Source organism: Schistocerca nitens, chromosome 2 (assembly GCF_023898315.1).
Source record: "Schistocerca nitens isolate TAMUIC-IGC-003100 chromosome 2, iqSchNite1.1, whole genome shotgun sequence".
Taxonomy (NCBI): Eukaryota; Metazoa; Arthropoda; class Insecta; order Orthoptera; family Acrididae; genus Schistocerca; species Schistocerca nitens.
The window spans coordinates 754,972,295-754,995,739 of record NC_064615.1 but is presented as its reverse complement, the minus strand read 5'-3'; the positions used below and the strand labels follow the sequence as shown (position 1 = coordinate 754,995,739).

General features: G+C 44.9%; 1 pseudogene; it reads left to right on the top strand.

The window, feature by feature from the left end:
* LOC126235308 (TBC1 domain family member 10A-like) overlaps positions 1-21,072 on the top strand; it is a 90,672-nt pseudogene extending 69,600 nt beyond the window's left edge.
* Positions 21,073-23,445: the final 2,373 nt, after the last annotated feature.

The window sequence follows — 23,445 nt, the reverse complement described above, 5'->3', positions numbered from 1 at the left end:
GATCGAGCAGCGGCTCTGCTGATGTAGGAATATTTTCTGTCTTTAGGATGATTCTGTCTGGTTGCTCAGTTACTGGAAAACAGAGAGAATCTCCCTTTGGATGGCACAATCTAAGTAGCATCCGCTGCGCTGTCTGCAGTATCTCTTTTTTCTCTAGCCTACTTAAAAGTAAGCTAAGGAAACTCTGTTGCGTTTAATATGAAATGTGGTGCCTCTTCGTCATCGTGCGATTTCTCCTGAAATATGTGACTAAGCACATCCGCGACTTGATTATTTCCCTCCCTGATACGTACTATCCTTCAAACTGGAAGGCTGATATTTGGATCTCCCACCGCTAAATTCTTCTGGTCTTACGAGCCCTGACGGGAACCAAACTCAGCATCTGGTTACCTGTATCAAATTTGAATTTCCTATACTCTAGGTAGAAGTTAAACTTTTCTAGAGCGAAAAGGATGGCCAAGCTTCCATCTCAGAATAATTTATCTCCGCACCTGAAACGTTCTCGAAGCATACGCTAAAGGCCTCCACTGTCCATCATGTGCTTGCAAGTGGACCCATCTGTATGCACAACAGACAGTGAATTAAAATCTAGAAAAAAAGTGTGAAATGTTATGGGACTTAACTGCTAAGGTCATCAGTCCCTAAGCTTACACACTACTTAATCTAAATCATCGTAAGGACAAACACACACACAGCCATAACCGAGGGAGGACTCGAACCTCCGCTGGGACCAGGCGCACAGACAATGACTGCAGCGCCAAGACCGCTCGGCTAGTCCCGCGCGGCTTAAAATCTAGAATATCTGTTACGGGAACACTGCTCGACGCATGATTCAGGGCATCACTGGCTTACCGTTGAAATTCTCTCTATTGGAATTTCTCATTTTTGCGACACACTTGCTGAGTGGGGCCACAAATTGTGCAGAATTGTGGATAAAATTCTCATTAAATTCACTAGATTGATGATTTGGGCAACGCCCCTGTTGTCCCTGGGTGACTGGAATTTGTAAATATCTTGCATATGGACCTGATCTAAACTAATTCCCCTGGCTGATACCACATGCCCGAAGAAAGAGTCATCTCTATTAGCCAGATTCATTTTCGACGGCTCAACGTTGAAGCCCAAGCACTTGCCTAAGCTGCTCTACATGCTCAGCAAAGGATGTACTATAAATTTTACGTCCACCGGCACAGAATCTAACAGGCAAGACAAAAGCGCTGCCCTTGTGGGTAGGCCAAAACAAACTCCGTTACAATGAAAGAATTTGCAGTGTCTCTTGCGCTTGTTCGGCGTCTCTAGGGGACGCCTGTCCAGAAACAGCACTGTCTCCTGGCGTGCCAGTCAACTCCAAGTCAAAGCATGGCCTACGGCTTACGCAAAACATATCAGTACGAACGTATCAAGTGGTGACACAATGGACCCAGGACAATAGTGTGGCAAGAGGTGTGAGTACAGGTCCTCCCAGAAGTACTTCAGCATGAGAAGATCAAGGAGTTGTTCGACAGACTTGCTCAAATAGACTAGTGATAACAACTGAAATCCTTGCTCAAATAGACTAGTGATAACAACTGAAATCCAGGCAGAGGATGTAATTTCATGTGGCAGGTGCAAGTCTTTCAATTGGATGCCACTTCGGTGATTGGTGTATCTCTAATCTACAACAGCTATCTGACTAGGTCAAGACGACTTACAGCGTAACGCGAAACCGAACCATGTGTTATTTCTGGTCGCTGAGAAGTGCAGACAATACTAAAAGCAGACCGAAATCTCCGTGGTTATACATGCATTCGTTCCCCCGACATCTCCTTCTTACCTCACCTGCTTTGTCACTAGAACACCACGTCCGACTAGGCAGAGGATGCCACGAGCCGCAACTGGCAGATTTCTGAATGTCGCGTAAAGATCTAGACTTATCAAGCGCCGTTTTCAGCTGACTTATAGCACCGACAACAATATGCCAAATTCAAATGGGTACTGAGTGTCTTTTGAGGTGTTAAGTGATGAGCGTCCCTTGTATCTGTGGCTGTCAGATCGACGCCCACGCCACACAGCCTGGTGAAATGTCTCAGGAAGCAGTAATTCTCGAGACTCATAGCTCTCCAAATCCTGGAACCATGGTGTAAGGAGCTACTGCAAATGTCAACAGAACTGAATTGGTAGTTGTTGAAGAGAGATCAAAAGCTTTTCAGTTGCTGTCAAGAACGGTGAAACCCATCGCCATACCGTACAGGACCAAATTACCAACTGGTATATTGGAGCAAGGTAATACCGGAAACCAAACAGCTGTTCACATCACAAAACCTATGAGAATATGTTGTCCTTGATTGGACTAACCTGTTCACTAGTTTATCATGCACAGAGCATGACTGGGATGCGACTGGAAAATTTGTACTATCAAATTAGCCTCCAGTCAGCAATCGTCATTAGGCTAACTTACGCAACATATGCTTCTAGCACGACGGGAAGTTCTTGTGGATGATATGGGGATGCTGTTTCCTAGAATACCAGAAAGAAGGAGTGCATTTGGGCCCGGAGGTCACACGTCATACTGTTGGCGACGCGCTTCAGTTTGGAATAGACAGTTCAAAATCGTCGCAAAATCTGATAAATATCGAGCTGGCGCTTCATTGTGTAATACTTCCCATTTGCGTGAGTCTAATCTGGATTTACAAATAAATATCAACTAGCCAGTATTTTCAGTTTCATCATTCCAATACTTTTATAGCTGGTTCCTCAAGGTGCTCAGCAAAGTTTCTGAATTTCACTTCCTACCAAAAAATTAGGTGACATCCGAATGTTAATTCTCCAAAGCTGCAGTTATTCTTTTCCTTCACCTGCATAAAACCCTGACAGTATAGAGCAAAAACGTAATGCATTCCATTTGTATACGGTACGGTAGTACGATGTGCTTGCCCCGTAGTGGAAACTCCACCCGAAAGACAACCAAATGTAAATACAACTACGTTCTCTAGAATGTCTCACTGATTACCTGTATGTGGCAACAGTTAACTGACGTAATTTTGTAGGATTGCGAAGACAGTCTTACCAGAAAAAACGATCATGTATCACAACGAAGAAAAACCTACTCCACAAGATTTTTAAGTGGAGAATTATTATTTCTGAAATGAGTCCATGACCACATGCAATTGTCAACTGGTTGGATCAAACCAATGTCACATTCTAGCACATGTGGACTCATGTTTACATAAAATTATTGAAGTATTAATTCTTGTCACTGCCGGACAATCTGGTGGGGTTCTGTACAGAGGCAGCAGTAAGCAAAACAGTGGACTGCTTCTGCCTTGTAGCAACTGCCATTAGAGGTAGTTTCGCCTTTGGGAAAGGACAAAAAAAGACCGAGCGTGGTTTGAAATGTTTGACTCCCGTCGTACTTGTTGCACTATGAGTGAGTCAACCAGGCTTCAGCAGTCTTTTTGCGCTAGCTGTCTGCCACACCCACGAACTTGACACACAAATGACCAAACAAGCTATTAATTGTTCATACAGAATCTTACAAAATCGTACAAACGTGAAACTGATAATTTTTCACGTGGCTAAGAGCTAATACAGCTGAAGTTTCTGTACCCACAAAACAAAATTTGATTCAGTTCATATAATTAAAAAGGACCCAGCTAATTTTCCAGATTAAAAGGAAACAATATGTTTCTCGTGATGGCACCTATTACATTGGAAACAGTGAGACTGCAGTTCAGTGAGCTACAGTCCTCTGATGATATTTATTTTTAATGGACATGTTTACCTCATCATGATGTTGTGTGAGGAAATGATGGAGTGAGAAAATGTTATCTTGAAAATACTAATTCATTTACGCTCAATCAATTCTGGTAAAGTTGAGGATGAACTGACTTAAGTTACTTTTCAAAACATGTAAAAAGGAAAATATGTACAATGTTAAGTTTTTTCTGAACCCCCGAGTGCTAACATCCAGATCTATAAATGCTGTATCTGTTCATAAGCATCTGAATACTCTCTGGAAGACTGTAAATAGAGATAGAAATCATTTTCTGAAGTCTGGGTGAGTCACAGAAGGGATTCGTACTGGATATAATTGAATTTTTATCCAAGTAAGATAGAGAACTAATGATAAAAAGCAGTCACAGGTTATAAAATAGACTCGAAAATTATGAGCGACACCGTGTTAATACAACACAAATGCTAAATACGGTGCTCACTCCAAAACCCAGGGAAACTAGCGCCAAGTTGAAGCAGAACACCGAGCAGCAACTCTCCAACAACAAGAAGCAATATGCCGTTGTTTGCCAGCCCCAAAACCGACTACTTAACGTTTAGTCTGACACATTTATCAACGCTACCGTAGGAGAGGAGAAAATCGCAAGGTTTGCACAGTGACATCTGCATGCAGGGAAAGCAGGCAGAATTTTCTTCTCCAACACTTGTTGTATTATCTGTCAACAAACTAAAAGTTGGCAGTGTACTGACCCTTGTTTTATGATTGGCGCAACAATGTTTTGTCGTGCATATGCAGCTCACTTCCCACACCGTTCGTGGACACATAACAGTGGCTCCGTTCTCTGCGTCCGCTCTTAGTACAACTTGAGGGCTTTTGTTGAAATCTCTTGGCAGCTCACGTGGATATGAGTGCTTCGAAAGGAGCTTTTGAAATAGTCTGCTTTAAAAGACACCCAAAGCGGCTCAGTCATGTGGCCACTGCGCATGGGAGTTGCTGATGCTAAGTCTCCCACTTTTCCTTCATTGTCTTCCCACTGCGTAAAACCTGCAGGTGGCATGTCTTACCAACTGGAAGAAACACGATCTGAAATACCAGAATTCACAGGCCCTGCTGTTTCAAGGAAAGGGAATAAAATACTAACGTGCCTACAGTAGATGTTAAAAGTTGCCACCATTCATCTCTTGACACTTTTGGGCCCTGTTCAGCGAATTGCTGAAGGCGGATCGAAGTTGGGCTGCTTGAATTGCTGCAATCTCATCCGAAATATTCTGCTGTAGTTTTTGTAGACCATGAGGGTTGCTGCGATATACCTTACACTTGAGTGCTTCCCACAGAAAGTAATCGCACAATGACAGATCTGGTGATCTGGCCACTTTTATTTGCCCTACCCTGTATATTCTCACTGAGCAGCATGTGACAAACCAGTACCACCACAGGTTTTAACGACGGTGGGCAGAGTGATAACATAGACTGAACTGTAAACATTGATGCAAGTAGATATATTTTAAGATGGGATGGGGTAGAAGAGGTTACAGCATGTGATTAAATAGTTGGGGGGGGGGGGGGGTGGAGAGGGCAGCTGACAGGTGACCAGTGGCATGGTATGCGACAAGTAGGGATTACTTTGGTTTTCTGGCATTATAGAAGGCAACAGTTTCACATCATGGCCTCAGCACAATGGTTCCTCAGAGCTACTACCCTATATAGCTTCTCTCTATGACAATGGATGACATCCTTAACTTTCTTGATCCCAGATAGTGACTGATCTTCTGAAACTCGATCGAACTACTAGACTAAACTGAGTCCTGATTGTCTCTACGTGTGCTTTTTCTTTTGCTACTGATCATTTTTAAAAGACGTCGGTTCTTTACCAACAGTTTTTACTAACAGAGCTTAGTGACCTCTTCTGATGGTGGTAATGGAAATGGGGGAAACCTTAAACTTCTATTTCTGACGTTTGAGGGTAATCTTTTGGTGAATTGGTAGCTTTCAAGTGTCTTGCCTGCTCTGCTTGGCTATTTTTGAATTGCCAATAGCTAGGTACGATCTGGCAATTCAAAAGTTATATGACCTGCTTTCATTGCCTCTTCCGATGATATCAGCATTTAAAATAGTTAGCAACGTGGTTTTCCGATCTGTCGCAGTGGACGGTGTTGTAGCCGAGGCTAGGCAACATATTAGTTCAACAATGCGCAGTTTTTTAGTCACGTTTACTGTTTTATGTAACACTAGTGCAGTTCTACTTTGTGCAGGGATACTGTTTGTCATTGTGTATCACCACGCTGCTACAAAATAAATTTATTTTGCAGAACAGTTTGGGAATACTGAAGCTTAATTATAAATGGAAACAAATCATTCGTAGTTGTATAATCAGTGTAGAAGCAGTAGAGGTAGGTCAGAATATTATCCCTTCGACAATCATCAAAAAAGTATATGTACCCTTGAAAGAGAGCAAATGATGATTTCTACAAGGTGAATTTTCTTTCTCTTCTTATATAATAAAGATCACAACCGCGAGCGTAGTGTATTTGATCACAATGTGGAAAAGCCCTAAGACGATTTATTATGTGGGTGCTCGGCGTAGATAACGTATTATACAGTTTATAGGAGTCTCTCACATATTCAGTTGTATTGTAGTTTATTTGCTTTGAGACACAGTATGTTGCAGAATTTTCCTTGTTCCTCGCCGTCCACGAATAGATGTGTTGAATAAATGATGTGATACGAGGAACTGAGGTTGTCAGTGCACGGGTCCCTTCCCTGGGCGGACGTGACCAGATTTAACGCCCCTGGAGTTATAGAATGCGATGCAAGCAGCCCTGCTCTTTCCCATGTTACGAAACGAAATCGTTCTACCATAGTATACTGGATAACAGTCTACGTGCAAATATTCATAGAAGATATTTGGCCGCATATTTCATTCCGATAACGTGAGCTTTCCTTTTGTCAATATAGTGTACAAGATTTATACCTATACCATCAAAAGATTTATCACCATTAAACATTTCTTTCGCGAAACATAAATAATATATGAGCCTTCTCTTACCGTCAGCAAAAATTTGGTAGGTTTAAAAAGTCTATATTTAATTTTCTTGACTGATAGAACTTTCAGAGAAGTCAGTAAATAGAGGAAGAACTTCCCGGAAACTTCCGTGTTACCTCACACAGACTTGAATAATCCACTTCAAGTCCAAACGAAAAATTCAGGTTTGTAGTAATTTATTTTTTGTGGGAAATGTGCATGCCCCTCTGAGAGATAACCCTTGATGTGGTAGAAGAGGTTGGATGCGAACCAACTAATAATACTGATTACAGAATTCTTTTAATATATAGCCGTGACCCGACGACGTTGTAAATGAAAAAAAAAAATCACCTTCGAAAAATAAACGAAACTGTGGCAATATTTCAGACTCCATGGGCTAAATCCCGACAAACTTTTAAAGATGACGCATAAAGCCAACGTCTTCAGGACTCGTCAATCCGGCACTGGTCTATACCCTCACGTAACCTCCAATGTTACCTACGAGAAGGAGAGTAATGTCTCACACATAACTTCCAGAGAATCTTACAGGTGTTTCATTTGCCTTTTGTTTCTTGAGCGACTGTACTTGATTTTCTATTAGACGATCACTTGTTTCAATAATTACCATTTTATTTCCCGTTCAATGATTGAATGAGGACCCGTTTTACGATATTCCATTGTGAAACAATCTCAGGACTGCAGTCAGTACTTCGGATTTCTGTTTATCACATTCCGTTTCTGTGCCAGTATTATCGCTAAGCTTATAATAGATGAATGCGATCCGTGTATTAGCTTTAGACTTCGGATTTTTTGTCAAATCTGTCGGCAAAGACACACTTTCAGTTCATGGAAGGCGTCTTGCATTGCTCTCCTTGGCCTTATTTTGCCATCGTTCAGCCTTTGTTTTTATCAACAAGAACTTAGCTGCGCTTAAATCTGTGATTACACTCACTGTGCCTCCGTGTCCACTTTCTAACAAACCTCAGACTCCTATGAGTTTTGAGTGTGGGTTGAGAATGTTCGTATCTTTATTGCTGCTGAACAAACAACACAGTGGAATTAGGCTACTGCGAGCGCCCACCGCCAACATGCTCACCAGCATAAGTGTTCTTGAGTAGGCTGTAATTACCGTTGACTGCGACGTGGAGATATGGTAACCGGCAGCAACACGCTGTAGTATTTATGTCGACACACATCTCAGCCAGACCTCGGCTACACGTCACTCTAAGCCGCGACGAACAGTGAGGGGCCTCGTGGTGGCACATGACAAATAACAGTGGGGAACGGGACACAGCGTAATTTGCGGAGACTTCTCCCTCTAAATTAGCCCCGCTGTCTGCATACAAACAGGTCTTGGGTTCCTTATTTGCATGCTCAGTAACGAGGCAGTGTAATTTCTGCTTACGTTCTGCTTTCCACTATGGCGTTCACATGTGGCTGAGAAACTAACTTTCGTGTCGCAGGAGAGAAGACAGCGTGCCTAGTCCTTACTCTTCAATGACCTCTAACTCACCATCCCACAGGGTCCATTACATAAGTTGAAATGAGCTTGACGAAGTTGTTATTTCAGTATTTTCAACGTAAAGAGGTTAGTGATGGGTTTATTTTATTCCTCGATCTCCGTAGTATCGTATGTGGCCAAGGTAATCGGCCGTAGAACTACAACTCAGAAAGCGTGAACGAAGACTGTAAACATTAAAAATAAAAAAAATAAAAATCCGTGAAAACATACTTTTTTCGATAGTGCACAACGAAGAATTCTGAACTACTGCCAGGAAGTCAAATAAGGAAACTTTACCACATATATTTGAAAAGCTGGAATTAACAACTGAAGTTTTTCAGTTCTGAAAACGTCCGCTAGAAAATGATACCCTTGGGATATTGCACTACTTTTTGCCGTGAGACATATTCGCGGTTGAGAATATTAGCCACCTGCAGCTATAATGGAATGACGACAATGAAAATTGGTCATACTGGAAATCGAACCCGAATTTCCCGCTTTACGCAAGCGGTTGCTTCATTACACAATATAAACCACTGCGGATAATTTTTGTATTGCATCTCTTTATTTTACATATAACGAATTACGTAGTTATAAAGCCAGCCGCTGTGGCAGAGCGGTTCTAGGCGCTTCAGTCTGGAACCGTGCGACCGCTACGGTCACAGATTCGAATCCTGCCTCGGGCATGGATGTGTGTGATATCCTTAGGTTAGTTAGGTTTAAGTAGTTCTCAGTTCTAGGTGACTGATGGCGTCAGATCTTAGTCCCATAGTGCTCAGAGCCATTTTAAACTTGCCTTCCAATAATCTACACGGAACGTAAAATAGGAGGAAACAAGGCATTCTTCGCCTTCTTATGTAAGAAAGCACACAAAAGACACGACACTGAGACGAGCTAGTAGGTGAATCCAGTCTGTCATCTTGATAAAGAATAACATAGTCGCTCCGTACCGCAGGCGTAAACTTAACCTGCTAACTGCACATTATCTTCATATTCCTCTCGCACGTGGAACACTCCAACCATCCGGGGGATCTGCGAATAATGCACCTAAATGCGTGGCGAAACTGTTCTATACATATCGTAATTATGCCACAACTCTAAGACGTTCACACCACCTTCTCGATAACGTGTTGCGATCCCTTTAGTCTATTTCACTTCGTTTGCCTGCTAGGGGTGAAATACGTATCTTTCGGGAAAAACAGGACGATGGCATTAATCGCTGTGTGCGTGGTACGCAACAACAAGGTTAAAATTTTCCTCGTTAAAAGCCAACAATCATTGGCTGTGCCACAAACCAAACAGTGTTAATTAGAGTCGGTAACCGCACACTGGACACACAACAGCGTCTCTACCAAATGAGTGACCTGCAGTCGTTGACGGTTCGGGAATTTGCCGTTCACCACGATACACCACAGAGGGCCCACCGTCGTCGGAAGAGAGTAGTGATGAGCAGAACACCAGACCTTCTGCCACAGTATCGCCGGGTATTCCTGTTCAACCACATTGCGTGGGAGTTGTCGTAGGAAGCAACAACAAATGTCCTGCTCCCGAAGGTAGCTGTAGTCAATAATGAAGGACTGAACGTGAGTGAGAGGCGGCGTAATGTGGTCAATGTTAACCGGTTGCCGAATCTATAGGGCCCACTTCGTCTATCACAGTGCCCATTAAAGTGACACCCTCGCTCCTCCAAAATCGATACACTGTACTCAAAAATATAGCCCGCGCTCTGTTCGAAGCCTCCTTCCCACAGTGGCAGCATCAGTGTATCGTATCAGATTATGAATGGCAGGCCATCACCCAAAAGATATCCAAATAGACATTAACGTATTACTGTCTGTAGGATATCAGTGGCATGCAGCACATGTTGCCGCACTGACGCACAAATCTGTCGAAGCAACCTTCGAAAACCGCGTATTGCCGTGAAACACCACTCCCAAACATTTAAGATGGGCCACCTTGATGAAAAGTACCGGCGTCCATCGTCGCATTACCTACCCGTATCCGTATGACGGGTCTTTGCTCCACCGCCCCGTACTGCTGAAACCATCCCAACGCCGCCTGGATGACGTATCCACATTTGGCGAAGAGAACAACTTTATCGGCGTATGCACGGCATGGAAACGACGCAGTCCGGAACGGATGTCCGTGTAGTGGTTGCTCTAGATCGATTGCAAACAAAACGGCCGACAGGGGGCAACCCTGCCGTACCTAATGCTGAATTTGGAGCTGTTCAAGCCTAGCATCATTTACCAAGACTCGATGCTTTGGACCGTGAAAAAACTTCAAGATTACATTAATTAACTGCTGGGGGATTCCCATTAGTCCCATGATGGCGTCAAAACAACGTGGTCCACCCTCTCGAAAGGTAATCAGAATCTGTTGCCACCAAGGCGCCTTGCAATCTGTAAGCTGACATCAGTATTATATCCAAGTGCCGTGTGTATGTTATTCCTTTCACCGAGACACTTTTTACCGAAATAACCTAGTCCGATATAACCGAGTGGAGACGATCACGAAGAATACGTGTAAATGTCCTGTAGTCGGTGTTCAAAAACGAAACCAAGTGGTTTTGGAATGGATATAATAACACCCACCGTAAATTCGGAGGAGATTTGGAACGTAAGCATCAGCAGTTCGCTGTATATCCCTATCTAAGTCGTTACCACGAGAGCAAAAAAAGGCTCTCCTATAACGTTGTCAGTTCCCGCAGGGCCGTCAAGTAAAATTCGGTGGTCGCCCGAGGCAACTGTCACTTTTCACAGCCATATCTAAGGAAAACCTATCTTAAGGCCGGCTTTATACAGCGGAGCCGGCCGGTGTGGCCGAGTGGTTCTAGGCGCTTCAGTCTGGAACAGCGCGCCCGCTACGGTCGCAGGTTCGAATCCTGCGTTGGTCATGGATGTGTGTGATGTCCTTTGGTTAGTTAGGTTCATTTAGTTCTAAGTTCTAGGGAACTGATGACCTCAGAAGTTAAGTCCCATAGTACTCAGAGCCATTTTTATACAGCGGAGCCGCCACATAAGTGACGAATCACATGATCCCTGATCCCGTAGACATTGATGCCACTTCTCTTTGATCTCCCAGGAACAGTCGTCCTCCCGTAAGTGTGTGACATTAAATTTTCAAGGACCTCTGCTGCGCCATGTCCTTTGTTTTGGCAGAGCGACTGTGCACATGCAAGCTTGGTGGTCTGTAAAGGCCGTTGGCCATACCTCAGCAATAAAGGTTGCTGCACGTAGCCCATACGTCACATAGATTCTGTTTAAGCGATTCGCCGAATGGCTCATGACATTTGTAAACCCGTGGCGGTCACCGTGTTTCAGTTCCCAGGTGTCGGACAGAGTAAATCCCTGGACCAGTGCTTGTACCGCCAGGCAGGGAACGAAGTGTGGATGCTGGTCTTTGGTTTAGATGACATAACTGAAATCGTCACCTCCAAAGGGAGCTGGCACATCCGCCATATAAAAGGCTGTCCCTTCGCGTCCCTTCGTCAGTCCAGAAGGCGAACAGACATTCAGCAAAAGGACGTATCCTGCAGTAACAGCAACACCACAGGTCGATGGTAAGTAGGTCACATCTTTCGCGACTAGTCCCTATCGTAATAAAATGTCTGTGCTACCGCCACCTCTGTCACCCACTAAACTATAAACATCATATCCCAAAAGCTACAGTGGGGTGGTGTTTCGTACTTCCAGTACGAACACAATGTCCATGTCCGCTACTTCCAACATATGTTTAAGCTTTTGTACGTTTATCGGATTGCTAGTATCATTGACGTTTACTGTACCGGCGCGATGAGCCTGTGACATCGGAATCAGCTGGATATGTTAGTTCTCCAAACAAAATCGATTTGCATGACTGTGTAGCTTCCTCTGTGGCTGACTAATGCCCGTCTCTGCCTCAATTAGTTGTCGTAGTTCTGGCTTCCTTCCGACTCTGTGCCGGTGGTAACGATTGACATAACATCGACATCTTGCATCTCCAGACATATCTCCATTTCCTGAGCCCAATCCTTCAGTGGGGCGACGGGAGCGCTCACTGGTGGGGGCGAGGGGGCAGTCCCCATGACAGACTGGAGGTTCACAATTCAGCTACATTACTTCCTCTCACCGTCATGTGGTTGTCGCTTCGTCTCTACCGGTATGGTTGTGACTCCGTCAACGTCTCCTGTTGTATCGAGACCTCGTTCGCACCACCTGTCTTGACTGTCATCCTTGTATTCAGATGTCATTCGTTCCCGCTATCTTGTTTGTCATCCGAACGGTATTGCTCTTCTTCTTCCGTCAGCCGCCTCTTCTTCCGCTTCTTCAGCGACTGCTGTTTCTTTTTCTTTTTTTTCGCATATGGTCTTCCGACTGTTGGTCTAGACGGTCCTCCTGCAGACCAGCTTCCATGTCTAATGAATGAGCCGACGCTAAAGTAGAGGAACCTGAAAGCCATAACTATTGTCTGTCGTCGTGATGTTGTTGCGGCTGGTCCTTCGTCGTAGACATCGACAGGTGGTCAGGTCCTCGATGCAGAGGCTCTTTACGTAATGGTCTGTCGCGCGTGTTGCCCATTTCGTCTTTTACTACCTCTACATTCGTAAAAGGTAATGACTTCATCCGCGGTGGAAGTTGCTGATCATCACGAGGGAGCTGAACTACAAGTTTCTGGAGACACTCAGATCGAATATGACCTTCCTGTACGCAGCCGGAGCAAGTCCTCGGTTGTCTGTCATCTGGAACGACCGAACAACACCCTGCGATGTGCACATAGGGTGGTATGTGCTTCCGGAGTTCGATACGTATCTGGCACACGCACCTGGTAAGTCTCGAAACTTGCCCTTTTCTCTGCAATATGACTGGGGACTATTCCATAATGCCGGAAAACGTAAGTAACCACGTCCGTCGGAACTTCGAATGGGAATTCGAATACACGAACAGACCTAACTCCCATGCCAGCATGATCAACTGAAACTAAACTCACGTTCCCGTCTGCGTGGCAAAACCGGTAATCGTCCTCAGATCGCAAAAGGAGTCTGCCGCACGCTGCTTCACCCAACGGATTAGACAAGTGGATTCCTATCATCTCTCTTGGATCGAGCTACACCAGATCGCCCAAGAAACGTTCCATTTCGTATACTTCGGTCGTGTATACTGTACTTCAAAAGTGAACTTCGCTTTTTGGTAAGAAAGAGCCATTGTAGTTCAAGTAAATGAGTACACTAATTTGCGGTGCAGCACACAAGTTAACGACACCACGGGAACTATGACGGGCCTGAATGCAAACATGTCAGTGGCGTTAAACTGCCGCGTGCTGACTTTGCGAATATGAAACAACTCCAGCTGTATAATGGAATCACGACAATTAAACTTTGTGCTGGGTGGGACAACTACGACTGGCCGAGCACGAATCATGGCCACACCCAAACTTCCATATGTCTTCGTCCGTTATCACACTGTACATTCAATTAGTGATATTCCCGCATAGTGCAGCCATTTTATTTGTGATTCGCAAATCGGACAATAAATACGAAATTTGTAAATAATTCAATTAGTTTTTCTTTTAACTACTCCCTGAATTGAATGTTTTAGTCCCTTTTCAATGATGTCGTATTATTAGCAACATTTCTCAAGAGGAAGTAAATGTACAGAAATGGTCAAGAAAGACATGCTTGAAGAGCGAACCGCACAAAGTTTTGGAGGTGATACCACAAAGTACTAATTGTTGATAAAGAATTGTTAATTTCGATAAACGACAATGCAAGTCGCTATACGAGAATAACTGCAGTTCATTTATTTCTATCTTCTAATTAATAACGTTTATTCGATTGTTTCCAAGAGAATTTTTCCGTGAACTCTTTCTTGCCAATTAGCTTCAGTTATTCTAAAATATCTTACTTCTTAGACGTAAGAAACACATAATGCGCTGTAGTAGAGCGGTTCTAGGCGCTTCAGTCTGGAACCAAGCGGCTGCTACGGTCGTAGGTTCGAGTCCTGCCTCTGGCATGGATGTGTGTGATGTCCTTAAGTTTATGTAACTTAAGTTTAAGTAGTTCTAAGTTCTAGGGGACTGATGGTAAGTCCCATAGTGCTTAGAGCCATTTGAACCATTTCAACCAAACACATAATGACCATACTACCATAATATTAAGTGCCGAATAATTTTCTATGTCTGACACATGTTCGTTTGGAGTCACTATCTCGTCAAATCCTTTCACAGAGAGAGCTTGACCAAAAAATACAGATTTTCTGTTCAGCTATAACTAGATACAAACAATAACCATTAAAAATGCCTCAAATTATGTATACTGTCTAAGAGATATTTTTACATAAGATTTAGAAAGGTCATCCGGCACTGAGCTTCGTGGAGTCAGACTATAAGTCGCTTCAGCTGCATGTAGATTCCTTGGTCCAATCACGAACGGTTTCGGGAGATTATAAACTCATATTCCGGTGAACAAGATTATAATAGGAAAATACAAAAACTAAAATCAGAGATCTTATACCACTCAACACTTGTTTAGTTACAATAATAGTAGGGATTCACTGTCCAACTATAAATATTAATTAATACGGTATGGTTAGTCAGAATGAAACGCTGGTCGGTGTCCAAAATTAAACCTACAGACTGCAACTTCCCCGTCCTGTGTCTAATTCACGACACAATCAAACAAACTGCCAACCAGATGTCTGTACGATCGTGTTCTGGACGGAAGTTGGCATTCCGGTCAACTGACAACCATGCCAATGTTGACTTCAAGAGACCTATGAAACAAGGTAGTGTTTGCTGGGTAGCCCCACATCCACAATCGCTGTGTACATAGTCATAGACAATGCAATACGGCACAGAGAAGATGCCTACCAGACTCCCTGCGGTGGAGGGCCACAGAAAGAAAGGAAGTAGGACAGCACGGCAACAGGCATGTGAACTCTCAGCATCCACTGGACGTGTTGTATCGAGGCAAACGGTTGCAGGAGGCTTCAGCGCAGTGGCCTCTACTGTCGGACACCTTCTACACTCCTGGAAATGGAAAAAAGAACACATTGACACCGGTGTGTCAGACCCACCATACTTGCACCGGACACTGCGAGAGGGCTGTACAAGCAATGATCACACGCACGGCACAGCGGACACACCAGGAACCGCGGTGTTGGCCGTCGAATGGCGCTAGCTGCGCAGCATTTGTGCACCGCCGCCGTCAGTGTCAGCCAGTTTGCCGTGGCATACGGAGCTCCATCGCAGTCTTTAACACTGGTAGCATGCCGCGACAGCGTGGACGTGAACCGTATGTGCAGTTGACGGACTTTGAGCGAGGGCGTATAGTGGGCATGCGGGAGGCCGGGTGGACGTACCGCCGAATTGCTCAACACGTGGGGCGTGAGGTCTCCACAGTACATCGATGTTGTCGCCAGTGATCGGCGGAAGGTGCACGTGCCCGTCGACCTGGGACCGGACCGCAGCGACGCACGGATGCACGCCAAGACCGTAGGATCCCACGCAGTGCCGTAGGGGACCGCACCGCCACTTCCCAGCAAATTAGGGACACTGTTGCTCCTGGGGTATCGGCGAGGACCATTCGCAACCGTCTCCATGAAGCTGGGCTACGGTCCCGCACACCGTTAGGCCGTCTTCCGCTCACGCCCCAACATCGTGCAGCCCGCCTCCAGTGGTGTCGCGACAGGCGTGAATGGAGGGACGAATGCAGACGTGTCGTCTTCAGCGATGAGAGTCGCTTCTGCCTTGGTGCCAATGATGGTCGTATGCGTGTTTGGCGCCGTGCAGGTGAGCGCCACAATCAGGACTGCATACGACCGAGGCACACAGGGCCAACATCCGGCATCATGGTGTGGGGAGCGATCTCCTACACTGGCCGTACACCACTGGTGATCGTCGAGGGGACACTGAATAGTGCACGGTACATCCAAACCATCATCGGACCCATCGTTCTACCATTCCTGGACCGGCAAGGGAACTTGCTGTTCCAACAGGACAATGCACGTCCGCATGTATCCCGTGCCACCCAACGTGCTCTAGAAGGATTAAGTCAACTACCCTGGCCAGCAAGATCTCCGGATCTGTCCCCCATTGAGCATGTTTGGGACTGGATGAAGCGTCGTCTCACGCGGTCTGCACGTCCAGCACGAACGCTGGTCCAACTGAGGCGCCAGGTGGAAATGGCATGGCAAGCCGTTCCACAGGACTACATCCAGCATCTCTACGATCGTCTCCATGGGAGAATAGCAGCCTGCATTGCTGCGAAAGGTGGATATACACTGTACTAGTGCCGAAATTGTGCATGCTCTGTTGCCTGTGTCTATGTGTCTGTGGTTCTGTCAGTGTGATCATGTGATGTATCTGACCCCAGGAATGTGTCAATAAAGTTTCCCCTTCCTGGGACAATGAATTCACGGTGTTCTTATTTCAATTTCCAGGAGTGTATATGTCTACCTCTGACACATCTTCACGGAAAGAAACGTCTAGAGTGTAGTCTTCGACATGCCACCTGGACAGTCGAACAATGGGCCAATGTTGTTTTCACAGATGAGTCCCAATTTGGTCTGGTGAGTGATTCGGGATAGATTCGCATCTGGAGGGAGCATGGAACACGATTTTGGGAACCAAACAGGTGGAAAGAGACCGATATCGAGGAGGATCAATGGTGTAGGCGCGGATTTTGTTTACTACTCGAATCCCGCTTCGTGAAATTGTACGGGTGAATCGGCAAGGGTTAGCTGCTGACAGGTATTGTGATGAGATCTTGGGACCTCCTCTGCGGTTATTTCGAGGTGCTGTGGACCCTCACTTTGTATTGATGGACGATAATTCTCGACCTCACAGGACACGAGTGGCTGATGTTTTCTTGGAAATGGAAGATATTGCACACATGGAGCGGCCCAGTCGCTCTCCCGATTTTAATCCCATAGAGCATGTCTGGGATGCACTAGGGAGACGGCTTTCATCATGTCAGCACCCACCAACCACCCTCCAAGAATGCGAGCAGTTCTGCAGGAAGAACGCGCGTTATTACCTCAACGTGAGACTGATGATATCATTCACAGCATGCCTTGTCGTTGTCAGCCCTGCTTTGCTGCCAGATGTGGTCCCCCCCCCATACTTAACCAGTTGTCAAATGTGTGTGCAAATCCGTTAAGATGGAAAAAAGGGAACATAATTTTGTCTACCGTTATGCATATTGCAGTTGTTTGAACACACTTTACATTGTTTCTATTTTACTCTCACCTGTTTATACTGCTTTGTGGCAAAATAAAAGTAACCTTGCAAAATTTCCGTTTGTTGCTTTAATTTACACCAGTGTACCTAAAGAAATGGACCGTCAAAAGAAGGAAGAAAAACAATGAGAATATCAACGAACAACTTAAGGGAACTTACACTATGAGGCACGTGGCCGCCGCACACTAGACACCAAGCTACGCGCGTGTGGCAACCGCACTTGTTTCTGGTGTCTAGATCTACACTTGTTGTCCACGCCTCTCCTGAGAGAATGAGGACCTATCCTCCAAAAACGATTTTTAGTAGCTGCCTGGAGTGTTGGGAAACTAATCGGTTAAATCTATCTACACGAAGGTGTTAACGGAATGGATTTGTACGAATTTTGTGGGCAACTGTTATAGTTTAATTTTGGAAGCTGAAGGATCGAACTAATTTGACGACGCCGTTTCCCATCACAGAGCCTAAAATAAGCATCATAAGAATTGAACTGAAAGACGACAACGTAAATTAATGCTGTAATGCATAGTGAAAACATGATAAACACGTGCTAGATCAAAATAAAGTGATTACGTAGGTGTTCGCCTTCGGAACATTGCTGCAAGAGGACGGATGAAATGTGTTTGGTGGTTCGGTACGTTACGGGCGACGCTCCTTGCGGTAGCCCGCATTGATCTCTGCAGTCCGAGGCACCTATCACCGCTCACATCACTTCTTCAGTACCGCAGCCTCGTTGCTGTGTCGATACACCGGTGAGTCGCGTAAGACGTAACGCTTCTGTTGTTTCTCGAACTGTTCAAGATGTCGAAACGATGTCGTCGGCAAATTACAGTACTCGCAAGGGAGCGTAATTCCGTTACATAGTTACTACTTTTAATTCTGTTACGAACCGAGATATCAAAGCAAGTACATATTTTTTACATGGAATGGTGCACTTTTTAACATCAAAAGATTTAAAAATCTGAGGATACTAATACAACGCTTGTTAATGACGGAGTTTAAAGTACCTGAGAAATTAATTAATATTTAGAGTCACGACTGTCGGAATCTGCCATTATGCATAAACACTGCAAAAAACACAGGAGACAGCTATCTACAGCTGGCCGTGCGAAAAGCAGCTGGCACTAAGATGCACGCCCGCCACACACAGCGACTGGCGTTGTGCCTTCGAAAATGTGCTCTCTCCAATTCATAACAATAAATCAGAAAACTTCCGTGCATCTGTGCTGCCTACTATTCGTGGCCAGATGTTCACCGTAAAGTGCGTCATCGAGATGTATCGCCAAAGGACTGAGCTCTTCAGGCATGCTTTTACCTCATCTACTCTTGTTCCCAGTAGTACTACTGGTAATGTCTGCCTAATATGACCACAATACACGTCTCCTGATGATTTTGTAGAATATCTGTAAGGGTTCTACCAAGCATCTCTACTGCTTCTCAATTGTGTCTATACATATAGACATTAGATAAAACTTCAAATTATGGTATCTTTTTTTTTCGTGATCCGATTTTGATTACATAAAGACTACATGTTGCCCCAACCGACGTTCATATTACTTGTGAAAATACATGAAAGTTAGTCCAGTACTTTTGAAATTAGCGTGCTCAGACAAACATATACGACATTTTTACATGAAATTTTAAATCAAGATATCCTATTTTTACGTTATCGGATTTTGATTAAATAAAGGCTATACATTGCTCCAGGTTATGCTCAAGTTATTCGTGAAAACCCTATGAAAAATTGCCTTGTAGTTTTGATAAGTGTGTTCGAACAGACACGACGGTTTTATAGTTTTATTATTAGTACAAATAAGAGATAGAAGAGGACATAAATTTATTATAAATAGCTTTCGAAAGTATTCTGATGTGATATATATTAACATCCTGTTCCATTTACAAAAAGTATAAAAGTGTCTCTATAGTGTAGGCCAGAAAGAAAGAAGTTACTTATCTGTCTTGACCTATTTCCTTGCTTGAAGATGTTAACAACACAATGAGATTCCGAAATACTGCCTGTCAATTTTAGGGACGAACTTTGATCATTACCAGTAACAAAAAAATGCTGATGAAGAAGAGATTCCAAAGTGCAAAGAAGTGTACGTTTGAAACAACACTAAAAGGGAAAAAAACTGTCTTCCGGAGCCCCCAACACAGGTAAAACGACATGCGGAAAGTGAATCAGTTTTGTTGCTACAAGTCTCTACATCTGTGCTCTGAAAATCATCACTCAGTGGTTCAAACAATGTACAACATACTAATAATGCGTTGCACACAAACGCCAGGAAATTGATTGTCTACGAGCCAACATTCATTAGGAAAATGTTGTCTCGACAATACCTTTGGAAGCGATGTAAACGTGACTGGTAAATATTTGCCGTTTCTGTTCAATAATTCGATGCATGGAAGTGTCCTCCCCGATAGCTGAGTCCTGTCGACGACATGTGAGAAAAGAAAACAAACGTAAATTTTAAATCACAGAATGTAACATCGAAATGGCATCGGCAATAGAACAACAAGATGATGATGATACGTGTTCTGAGGCGAGCAGCGCAGTACACAATGGTTCAGTGATTTCCACAGTTCCTGATCGTCACGGATTTCTTGGAGGTTCACAGTACACACCTGATCCGAAATTGACTGTTCCTCAAAGCGTAATACTTCGTCGTGAAAGAAAATGGCTGCGCATGCTCAACAATTGGGAGAAAATGATGAACAAACACTATAGGAAGGTGAGAGAACGCTGTCGCAAAGATATCCCTCCATTAGTCCGACCACGTGCCTGGTTCCATCAGAGGTTCAAATGGCTCTGAGCACTATGGGACTTAACATCGATGGTCATCAGTCCCCTAGAACTTAGAACTACTTAAACCTAACTAACCTAAGGACAGCACACAACACCCAGTCATCACGAGACAGAGAAAACCCCTGACCCCGCCGGGAATCGAACCCGGGAACCCGGGCGTGGGAAGCGAGAACGCTACCGCACGACCACGAGCTGCGGCCCTGGAGATCCTAAGTGGGTTGATGATATACGCAAAGACCTTCATCGGCAGTTTCCATACCATGAGATGTTTGTTGACCAGAATGGACTTGGGCAGCAAGAACTTTTCCAAGTACTGAAGGCATACTCAATCATGAACAAAACTGTTGGCTACTGCCAGGCACAAGCTCCAATGGCAGCTTTCCTGCTAATGCACATGCCAGCTGAACAAGCATTTTGGTGCCTAATCTCCATTTGCGACAAGTACCTTGTGGGATACTACAGTCAAGGAATGGAAATACTGCAGCTAGATGGTGACATTTTGTTTGGACTACTTACAAAAGTTTCTCCAAGTGTTTATAAACACATAAAAAAGCAAAAAATTGAACCTATTTTATACATGACTGAATGCTTTCTTTGTGTTTACAAGAACACTTCCATGGGACACAATCCTTAGGGGGTGGGATACGTTCTTGTGTGAAGGGGTTAAGGTGATCTTCAAGATCATTCATTCTCAAGGTGAACCACATTATTCACGTATTCTAGTGCAGTCCTCATTTTTTGATAATGATATACTCAGTATTGCTTCACAGTTTTATGGTCCTTTTAGAAGTATGATCCTAAAATCAAACAAAGTGTGAAGTTGAATAATGAATCTCTCCCTCTTGCTTTAGAAATTCAGTCTTGGAAGACCAGGTGTCATAAAAAGTTGCCAAACTATGTACGAAACCTAAGAAGTATTGCGCAATCCACCAATTGAAGTCGTGGAAGAAGAATTTATGATCAGCCAGATACTGCGCTTGAATCTTTCTGAAGAAGATTTTGATTATGAGCACAGGCGACAGTTGGCATAAAGGCGTGCAAGTCAAGCGAATGGTCACAAAAGCAAGAGATAACAAGAAACTGCAGTACCAGAAAAGGCAAACTCTTTTTAAAGTTTTTCATGTAAAATGTGCGATGCTGCATGAAATGTAAATGCCGCATTCATTCTCAAGGTGAACCATATTATTCACGTATTCTAGTGCAGTCCTTATTTTTTGATAATGATATACTCAGTATTGCTTCACAGGTTTTTGGTCCTTTTAGAAGTATGATCCTAAAAGCAAAAAAAGCGTGAAGTTGAATAATGAATCTCTCCTTCCTGCTCTAAACCATTGTTTCTCAGCAAAATCACATGCTCCAAACTAAGGTTCTGTGTAAATTACAAAAAAAAAAAAAAAAAAAAAAAATACACTCCTGGAAATTGAAATAAGAACACCGTGAATTCATTGTCCCAGGAAGGGGAAACTTTATTGACACATTCCTGGGGTCAGATACATCACATGATCACACTGACAGAACCACAGGCACATAGACACAGGCAACAGAGCATGCACAATGTCGGCACTATTACAGTGTATATCCACCTTTCGCAGCAATGCAGGCTGCTATTCTCCCATGGAGACGATCGTAGAGATGCTGGATGTAGTCCTGTGGAACGGCTTGCCATGCCATTTCCACCTGGCGCCTCAGTTGGACCAGCGTTCGTGCTGGACGTGCAGACCGCGTGAGACGACGCTTCATCCAGTCCCAAACATGCTCAATGAGGGACAGATCCGGAGATCTTGCTGGCCAGGGTAGTTGACGTACACCTTCTAGAGCACGTTGGGTGGCACGGGATACATGCGGACGTGCATTGTCCTGTTGGAACAGCAAGTTCCCTTGCCGGTCTAGGAATGGTAGAACGATGGGTCCGATGACGGTTTGGATGTACCGTGCACTATTCAGTGTCCCCTCGACGATCACCAGTGGTGTACGGCCAGTGTAGGAGATCACTCCCCACACCATGATGCCGGGTGTTGGCCCTGTGTGCCTCGGTCGTATGCAGTCCTGATTGTGGCGCTCACCTGCACGGCGCCAAACACGCATACGACCATCATTGGCACCAAGGCAGAAGCGACTCTCATCGCTGAAGACGACACATCTCCATTCGTCCCTCCATTCACGCCTGTCGCGACACCACTGGAGGCGGGCTGCACGATGTTGGGGCGTGAGCGGAAGACGGCCTAACGGTGTGCGGGACCGTAGCCCAGCTTCATGGAGACGGTTGCGAATGGTCCTCGCCGATACCCCAGGAGCAACAGTGTCCCTAATTTGCTGGGAAGTGGCGGTGCGGTCCCCTACGGCACTGCGTAGGATCCTACGGTCTTGGCGTGCATCCGTGCGTCGCTGCGGTCCGGTCCCAGGTCGACGGGCACGTGCACCTTCCGCCGACCACTGGCGACAACATCGATGTACTGTGGAGACCTCACGCCCCACGTGTTGAGCAATTCGGCGGTACGTCCACCCGGCCTCCCGCATGCCCACTATACGCCCTCGCTCAAAGTCCGTCAACTGCACATACGGTTCACGTCCACGCTGTCGCGGCATGCTACCAGTGTTAAAGACTGCGATGGAGCTCCGTATGCCACGGCAAACTGGCTGACACTGACGGCGGCGGTGCACAAATGCTGCGCAGCTAGCGCCATTCGACGGCCAACACCGCGGTTCCTGGTGTGTCCGCTGTGCCGTGCGTGTGATCATTGCTTGTACAGCCCTCTCGCAGTGTCCGGAGCAAGTATGGTGGGTCTGACACACCGGTGTCAATGTGTTCTTTTTTCCATTTGCAGGAGTGTAGTTTTGTAGTGTGGTACTGTGAAATGTGTTATGGAGTATAAAGCACAAAACACTCATTATTAGAGTTTGCAGCTATGTATTTTGTAAAATTGCAATATCCAGGAAAATGTGCATTGTGCACAGAGGTTTAGAAACTATTGACTTGTGAATTATTAAACTGAAAAAAAAGACAGAAAAGAAAAAGAAAAAAGTGGCCAGCGTGACGGATTGCCGTCCCAGGGGCCCAGGTTCGATTCCCGGCTGGGTCGGAGGTTTTCTCCGCTCAGGGACTGGACGTTGAGTTGTCTTCATGATCATTTCATCCCCATCCGGAGCGTTGTCGCCCAAAGTGGCGTCGAATATAATAAGACCTGCACCAA